This window comes from Argiope bruennichi, chromosome 10 (assembly GCF_947563725.1).
Source record: "Argiope bruennichi chromosome 10, qqArgBrue1.1, whole genome shotgun sequence".
Taxonomy (NCBI): domain Eukaryota; kingdom Metazoa; phylum Arthropoda; class Arachnida; order Araneae; family Araneidae; genus Argiope; species Argiope bruennichi.
The window spans coordinates 37,590,312-37,599,402 of NC_079160.1; the positions used below are offsets into that span (position 1 = coordinate 37,590,312).

Below are 9,091 nucleotides of genomic sequence, written 5' to 3' on the forward strand. Positions count from 1 at the left end.
TTTTTGAAGCCGATGAATACTTTTTTTCTTCTTTCAGTTGTCCTTAAAAGAACACCTATCCTCCGAAAATTTTTCTTCTCAATTCAAATTTCTGAATCGAATATACATGGGATAAGAGAAATAAAAATTGAGTTTTAGAGCCTACTTGAAGAGCAGAAGACAAATATATGTTAATTTGCGAAAAGTAGTCACAAATATAACTTCAATTGTTTGCCATGTGGAAGAAAACGAGAGAATATCTTCGGTATATATTTCTTTATTCTTTTTAAATGTGTAACTTTTTGTACTCAAACAAGATAGGAATTTTAAGAAATTTGAAACAATATACAAAATTCCAGTTTTTCATCAAAATTGAAATCATAAACTATGATTCAGTGAAGAGATATACAGAAACAGTTTAAAATCTGTAGCAGTTTCACAATTTACAATACATAAAAATAATAAAAGTTCAATTAGGAAATAAATTTCGCAATTTTCAAGCGACATTTACAATATTCCTATTTACACATCGTTTATTTGATAAATTTTCGTCGCATTTCCTATAATTCTATAAAAGTGAAAATAAATTGAGCTTACATGTTCCTAGAATATTTATTTCCAAGTGAAATAAATGAAAATATCAATATTAGCCGAAGTAAAGCGACGCGATTTAATATTGTTTCAAAATCTTATATCTATCGATTACTTTATCGTCTGGTTTAGAATAATATAAGAAAGAGAGTGAAAGCTCTTCTCTAAAAAAATCTTATTATTTTAACTGCATTTTTTCAGTGAAAAATTGAATACAAATTTTATTTTCAAATAAATCTAATAACATTTGTTTATGTATATTGGGCAAACGATATTGACTGCACTTGCCTTGTGGCAATAAGCTTTTAAATTCTTAACATCATGTTGATTCAACTGAAAGTGTAGTTATAGTTTATTGATATATTTTTTTTAATTTTGCTAATGCAATTTAACAACAAAAATTGCTTTTTGCTATGTCCTTAAATCATTCGTATTGTTCACTATTTTGATACATTCGCAATGGTGGATGCATTTGATACAATTGTTTTGCAAATTAACGGATACTTTTCTTCTATTTCGCTCACTCCATAAAAGAAGGCCTCTATTCCATCAAGTGCAAAAAAAAATAACATATATTATTTCATATATATTTGGAAATTTATCACGTAAGGACCAGTTTATTATTTTAAGGGCAGCTTTTTTCTTAAGACACATCATACAACAGAAATCAAAAGTGTTGATAACGTAAACCAACTCAAAAAATAGCCAAATAATCTGTTAAAATAAAAAATAAAATACCAAATAAATTCATAAAAAATGAAGAACAAAATAAAAAAATAATCTCGCTAAATGAAGAACAAATTTCTAAATAATCTCACAAAAAGGATGCCAAATACTATCACAAAATTTTTGTTGTCAAATGATTAAGAAACAAAATAAAATTGAATCATCCGAAAACTTAACTTTTATTATATTTTTATAATATTTAAAACTTTATTTCCTAATAATCTGGTTAAATTACATCTTTATTTCATAAATTAATAACAACGTAGTACCTAAAAAATGCATTGATCTTCCATTACACTATGAAAAAAAAAATACGTAAAAAATAATGAATAGAATAAATAGATCCTATCATTCTCAATACGAATTTAATTTAGGAAATGAGATGAGAGAATTGAAAGAGTTATTCATCAGAAAAATTTGTTGTCCAATATTTGTTTCCAAGACGATATATTTTCAAGAAATGAGGTGCTTTACGATGTATTCAAAGTCATGTATTTATTGAACAGCAGTGCAGTATTCTTTAAGAAATAACTAGAAAGGTATTCATAAAGAGAAATCTTAGGAACACATTTATTTTTGGCAATTTACTGTTACTAACAGAACAAATGCATTTAATACGATACGTTATTTCTATAAAGAACCAAATCAACTACTTCAGATTGATAATAATATATTTTCTGCCATAATTGGCGATATCCTACCAAATGATGATAGATTATCAATATTCTCCCAGTCTTGGCCTTGTCGATATGTTTCAATGTAATGATTCATTCAAGTAAAACCGCCAAATCTTGTCCATTTCTCACATTGAAAGCGTAGTCCTATTCCACTCTATTTACATGACGCCGTTAAGCTTCTACTGCGTCATGTAAATAGAGTGGTAAAAAGTAGAGTGGTTTAAATTGTATTTTAAAATACAGAATATGGCAGAAAAATCAGTGGATTTAGAATCGCTATTAGAAGTGTAATTTTATTTGCTAAATTAAAACAGTAGCATAGTTATAAAATGAGAGCGATGTGCGAGTGCAATCAAATTGCACATCACCTAGAGCCCTTATAAAAGGATAGTAAAATGATGAATTTGTATAATTGCACTTCATTTTTTAAATTTTCTATTAGCCAAATATTTATGAAATTTAAATATAAAAGGAACTTTTATTCACTTTAAAATCGCAATCACCGTTTTCAGTTAGGGAATTTTTTTAAAGCTGCAATAGTTCTAAAGGACATTAATTGATATCATAAAATATGGTGAGAAATGTCAAATAATAAACATATCAATAAAAGTTGTTAATATATTTTAAGCTTAAAAAATGAACCATAAAAATATAACAGATATGAAATAAATTCTAAATATTTTATCATTAAATGCATAATTTCTATTTTATGAAATATTTAATTATTTCGCGCAATAAAGAAAAAAGACAATTAAAATGCTTAATATAATGATAATTTTGCGTGTTAATTTACAGATTATTAAATATACTCACAACCATTTCACAAATAAGAAAGAGAATTATTTTCTTTCGCATAAGAAACACGTACAGATCTTTTTCCATAACACATCTTTTAAAATTAATTTTAACATTAATGTAAGAATCCATTACATTTCTTTAAAACAATATAAGTAAAACAAATAAAACGCAACTAACATTTTATTAGATTCGTTGACAGGTTATTATTCCACAAAATAACTAGTTAACGCAAGAATAAGAGTATATTTTATGCTTTAATTAATTTCATCCATTTTTTTATTGATAATAGCTATGTGTTTTGGGAAAATAAATTTAGTATAGTGATGTAAACGATAAAACATGCATATAAAAATAAATTTATTTCACACGCATTATTAACGTTTTTTTTTTTTATCGTTTCTCTAATGTAACCATTTCTCGTTCTTTTTTTTTATTTTAAGGAAAAAAATCTTTCTATCTAACTGAACTAGAAAATGTGAAATCAATTCTAAATTTAATTTGGAATATTTGTTTTTTTTTTATCTCTTTTTGCTTTTATTTTTCTTAGATATATTAGTCGTATTTAATGGGATTAACAAAGTATACAAAAACACACTCGACGACATTTTCCACATTTTACTAGAAAATATAGGAGCGAGTTTACTTAAAAGAACATTTTGTGGCTTCTAGCTGGAAAACACAGACAGACTGCAAACAACTCTGTGGGAAAGGCAGCAAAATCAGTTGCTCTTAAAATAACGAAAATAAGAAATCCAAGCATATTGAACTTAACAAAAGGAAGAAAATAAGAATAACAAACTTTAAAGTATTTCAGGATAAATATATTAGGTACTCGTGATGCTATTGCAGAAAATTCGATGTTTACTTTTACGATCGCTTACCGTTGAGAGATCAGTCTATATTATAAACGATCAAATACGTCTGATAAATGTCTACAAAAAGATCATTTGGGACTCTACTATTTAATACTACAAACATCTTAACTTACGATGTTTTAGCCACGCAGACTAAAATCAAAGCGTCAGCTACTTGAGTATTCGGTTGTTTGAATGTTCAAATTACGGAGGCAATAAAAGTTTCAAATAATAAATTAAATTTCAATTTTTTTTTAATTCAAATTCTTTTATTCACTTCTGGTTTCTAATAAGAAATAAATAAGTTAAAGATTTCTTGATATTGTTTAGTGACATCTAGACCTGGACACTTTTTAGTAACTAATAAATTAATAATTTTTTTAAGTATATGACGAAATTGACCTCACGACACCTAGTATTGTGGCATTCCTAGATTCTATATGGCCGCGGTGGCCTGGTGGTAAGTTCTCGGCTTCGGAACCGGAGAGTTTCAGGTTCGCGCCCCGATTCCACCGAAGAACCGTCGTGTAAGGGGGTCTGTTGCACGTTAAATCCGTCCTGACCAAACGTCCTCCCGCTGGTGTGGTGCGGTGTGGAGAGGGGAGTGCCAGCTCAGGTGTCGTCCTCGTCATCTGACCGCGGTTCAAAATTACGAGGTCCGTCCCAAAATAGCCCTAGTGTTGCTTCAAACGGGACGTTAATATAACTAAACTAAACTAAAAAAAATCCTAGATTCTATAGGCAATAGAACAACTTTTGTGAATGCAATAAAAGGAGGAATAATCTTTTACTACAGGCGGGATAGCATAGGGGTAGCGCATCATTCCTGTGATCTGGGCATCCCAGGTTCGAATCATAACAAAAAAATGATTTATTAAGTTCATTCAATGTTTATTTATTTATTTCAAAATTTTGTTTTGAAGTGTAAGACGAGTTTCTTGAATTATTAAAGATAATTGAAATTTTATGTGTCTTCTTAAAATATTTTTTTATTTGAAATAAAATTCTTTTTTTTTTCAATTTGGTATCATTATTTAACAAATCTTCTTTGAGGCGCAAAAAAAAAAAAAAAAAAAAAAAAAATCCCTTATTATTTTCTCGTACACGAAATATACAAAAATTGTGATCGACAAAAAAAAAAAAAAAAAAAATCGAATTCAATATTTTGAAGAATCTCCATATTTCAGACTTCCCCCAAGTCTAAAAAACCCATAATTAGAATCATGTCATCTAATTTAAAACGATAATCAAAAACCTTTTAAATTAGATACATATAATTAGGAATGTGGTCTTTACACCGACTTTATAGTCATCTATCAAATTTTAAACGAAATACATTCAGAAGAAATGTATCTCCCTGGCTATCCGATCATAAATTAAAACGATAACTACAAAACTAAGAGAGCTAGGCTTAAAAAAATTAGATACATAGAATTAACACCTGGATATTTATAAAATTTGGAACCAAATTGTCTAGGGGTTGACCGTCTATCTGCCTATATTTAAGCATATAAGCGTGATAACTCAAAAATGTAATGATGCAAAGTTATGGAACTTGGCTGGTGATTTTATGACTACAATTGCAGTTGTGTCAATTTTAGTGCCAATCATTTCGAAAACAGAAGTCTACATGCATTCGGTGTTCTAGTGTTGGTGTAATAATCACATTCCAGTTATTGATTGCCGAAAAAAATTGTCAAAGATAGCAAGCTAATGAGTTCTGTCATAATTCTTGTTCTCTAATAGCATGAGGCTAATAATACATGAGTATATTTATTAAAGAATATACCAGAATGTTTTGGGAAGATCACTTCAATTGGTTTGACTGAAATTTCGTTTTTGCGATCCTACCAATTCTACATTTTTTTTATTAATATTATTTCTCAGACTCACAATTTATATTTTATTAAACTCATTTTTGATAATAATTCTTATTTTTAATGAACAAAGAAATAAGTTACAAGTATTTTATTATTTTCCTTTTTTTATGTAGAATACTCTGGAGAATAACTCTAATTTTAATCTTTGATTATGATTTAAGTCAAAACTGGATATATCGAAATAGATAGCAAAATTAAAGTCCCATTTTAAAGGTATACCAGGGCTATTAGGAAATGAACTTCAGGACATTGTAATGTCATGTTTGGAAATAAGAGGATATGGAATGCGGATTGATTCGGCATCGCACTCTACAAATTTCATCGCCCCATTAATGTCTGGTCGCTTGATCTATGATGACCTGTTTATTGCTTTCTTTCTCCACAATGCTGAAAGTCTTCTGCTGAATCTTCTCATTAATCTACAACTCCGAGATTCTAAATCACAATGGCATTGCAGAAAATAGATAAAAGCCATAAGGAATTAGAAATAAAACATTAAGAGCCATTTTATAAGTAAATTTTAATATAAACGACTTTAACGAAATAATTGAATATACTGCAATGCTTTTTAACTCTTATTACTAAGATAATTTTAAATTATATTTATTATAATGTCTTTAGTTAAAATTTTATTAAAAAGAAATTAAATAAATAATTTTTGTTAGATAATACCAGTACAAAGTGATAATTCATTGTAAGAGGTTTTATATTATATGAATTTTAACTGTTTATTCACGTACAGATGATTCAAGGCATAAATATCTATTTTTAATAATGGTCTAATTTGATGTTGGTTTAATTCATCTATACTGAATATACTCAATAATTTGCATAATATTTATTTTCAAAAATGCAATATCTTTTAAATTCTATGCAAAATAAATGAAATAAAAGTAATGATGAATTACCCACTGACATGATTCTACTTTTTTAAAATCCAGTGAAATTATATGGTAAATAAGTATACATTGTTTTTCCTCAATAATTACCCACTGACATGATTCTACTTTTTTAAAATCCAGTGAAATTATATGGTAAATAAGTATACATTGTTTTTCCTCAATAATTACCCACTGACATGATTCTACTTTTTTAAAATCCAGTGAAATTATATGGTAAATAAGTATACATTGTTTTTCCTCAATAATTTGTCTGAATTTAGTTGCGCAAGAACCAAATTTGTTTCAACTATTTCTTATACATAGCGAAAACAGCAAAAGCAAATGCATGAAAATAAATAATGTACATTACAACATAGTTAAAACTTGTTTACTTGAACTAAAATACTTCTGAATTGGGAATAATTAATAATTTATAATTAATAATTAATAATTTCTCATATGTTGAATAAAAAAGCTTTATTAGATTTAAATTTTTTTAAACATAAATTTTTTAAATATTTATTTTTATGGATTTTTTTTGTCCCCTTTGCTACAAAATTTTCGATGTATTTTGTAATTTTTAAAAAAATAATTGTAAATTTCAATGATGACTGTCTTTTGGGCTGCTGTACTATTCCTTAAAAGAAACATAGTTTCAATTTTTATAATAAGATCTTTTAAAAAAAGAAACTTAATTTCCGTTATATAATTACAAATTTAAAGAGCCTTTTTAATATTTTCTACAACAGACTTTAAAAAAATATTGCAATCTTTGTTACAACAAAACAATTTTCGCATAAAAATATATAGAGATAGATAGAGATTTAATAAAAAATATAATTTATTCTGCTTATTTTATTAAATTTAAAAGCTGTTTTATATAGTCCATACATATTAAGAATGTTTTGTTATATTAACATACCAACACTTTGTAGCATATTTTTATTCTTGCGTATTATAAATTCAAACGGTACTCAAATTTACCTTTGAAAACTTTCTAAAGTAATATCGAACGTATAACGAATATTCTGAATTTTATTTTAACTCTCTTTGTTTTCAAATCTGTTTTATTCCCTTAGTAAAATCTTTCACCTATATTAAGTACATTTTTAGATATAATCTATTTTCTCCTAAAAAATTAAATCTACAAATGCTAATAAAAAATATTAGTTACGAGATTTCAGTTAAGTTATAAATTGAACGACAGTCTTACATTTCGTAAATTAAAAAAAAAAATCTGGAATTTTACATGTGTTTTATTTTATATTTAATTTTTCTTTGTATAATAAATTCAAGATAATAAAAAGTGAGATAATACATGAAAACTATTATAATAACATAAAATAAATTGCATAATTATGTTTTGGATAAAATGCACAATTTTCATTTATGTTTTAATTTAAAATTAGGTATAGTATATTCTTTTATTGATTTTTCTTACAGATTTGGATAAATTGAAATATAGTATTTTTATTAAGTTAGTTGATGCCTTTTTTCCCGTTTCCTTAAGCGCATTTCATTATTTCTATAGAAAATTTGGCATCACTTTTTAAAAATATTTTTTCATTTAAATTTTTTTTAAACTAGCGATAAAAATTTCCGGACAGAACGATATAAATTCATTTATTTTACAATTAAATATACTTCCATTCTTCATCTTTAAATGCATTTTATATTTTTTAAAAATTTATATTTCAATTCACAATTAAATTAATTTAATGAGGTTTTTGAAGGAATTAAATTTTTATTTATTTTAAATTTAAAAAAAGATTTCTATCTTGATGAATATTGTTTTTTCATTAATGTTCTTAGTGCTTCATTTTTTAATTAAATTTTATAATTCATTTGTTTGATATTTTAAAAATTTTACAGTGACCTTGAAATACTAAAAGAATTTATGAAGGTTATAAATTTTTTTCCCAAGACAATGCTAGCATTTTAAAAGGATAGATTTTATGACAACACTTTTTTTTTCTGTTGCGATATTTTATTTCAACTACAACTAAAAATTCTAAGTTTTCCTTTAATAAACATAAAACTTTCTTTAAAATTTTAAATTCAAATCTTATATTCGACATCCAGACTGCCATCTAAAAATATAAAGTTTAGCAAATGAATCATGAAGTTTTAAATATATATTTTATAAATTTTATAAGGTGAAAAAGATTTTCTATATCTTGCAGAAAAATTCTTAGAAGATAACCGTTATTTTACGTTTAAAAAAAAGACAATTTTTTTTGTCTTATAAAACAAGTACTACTCACCACTGGTAGTCCTACCGGAGACCTTGCTGATTTCTGCAGACGATTTTGCGAACTGAGATGTTCAGGGTCTGCACTTCGAGTGAACTTCCGCCACCTTCCACGTGACTTATATACCCGCCAATGGGAGCATTTCGAAGTCGTCAGAAGAGGGGTTGAGGTGAAGGGACAGGAAAGGGAGGTGCGTTGGTGAACTAAAATTACTAGAACACTTGAGACCATCAGGTGGGTGGACTAGATTAAAAGAACAGTTGTCCACTTCAAAGGTGATAAAAAAAATTCTAATATCGAGGAATGAAAAAAAAGAATGCTGTGAAAATAAATCTTGGTCTTATTAACTGTGTCAGCTTATTTGATAGTTTAAATGTTTTGAATGTTCAATTTCCTGTAATAGCAAAGCAAATGAATAACTCAATTTACATGATTTTAATCTTTTGCTATTAA

At 26.6% G+C, this 9,091-nt stretch overlaps 1 protein-coding gene across 2 annotated transcripts in view; it reads right to left on the minus strand.

The window, feature by feature from the left end:
- LOC129988774 (uncharacterized) overlaps nt 1-8,749 on the minus strand; it is a 49,896-nt gene extending 41,147 nt beyond the window's left edge. For both annotated transcript variants that reach the window (XM_056097042.1, XM_056097043.1), the window contains exon 1: nt 8,651-8,749. The gene's annotated coding sequence lies outside the window, so the exon portion shown is untranslated. The remainder of the gene's footprint in view (nt 1-8,650) is intronic.
- Between the last annotated feature and the right edge of the window lie 342 nt (nt 8,750-9,091).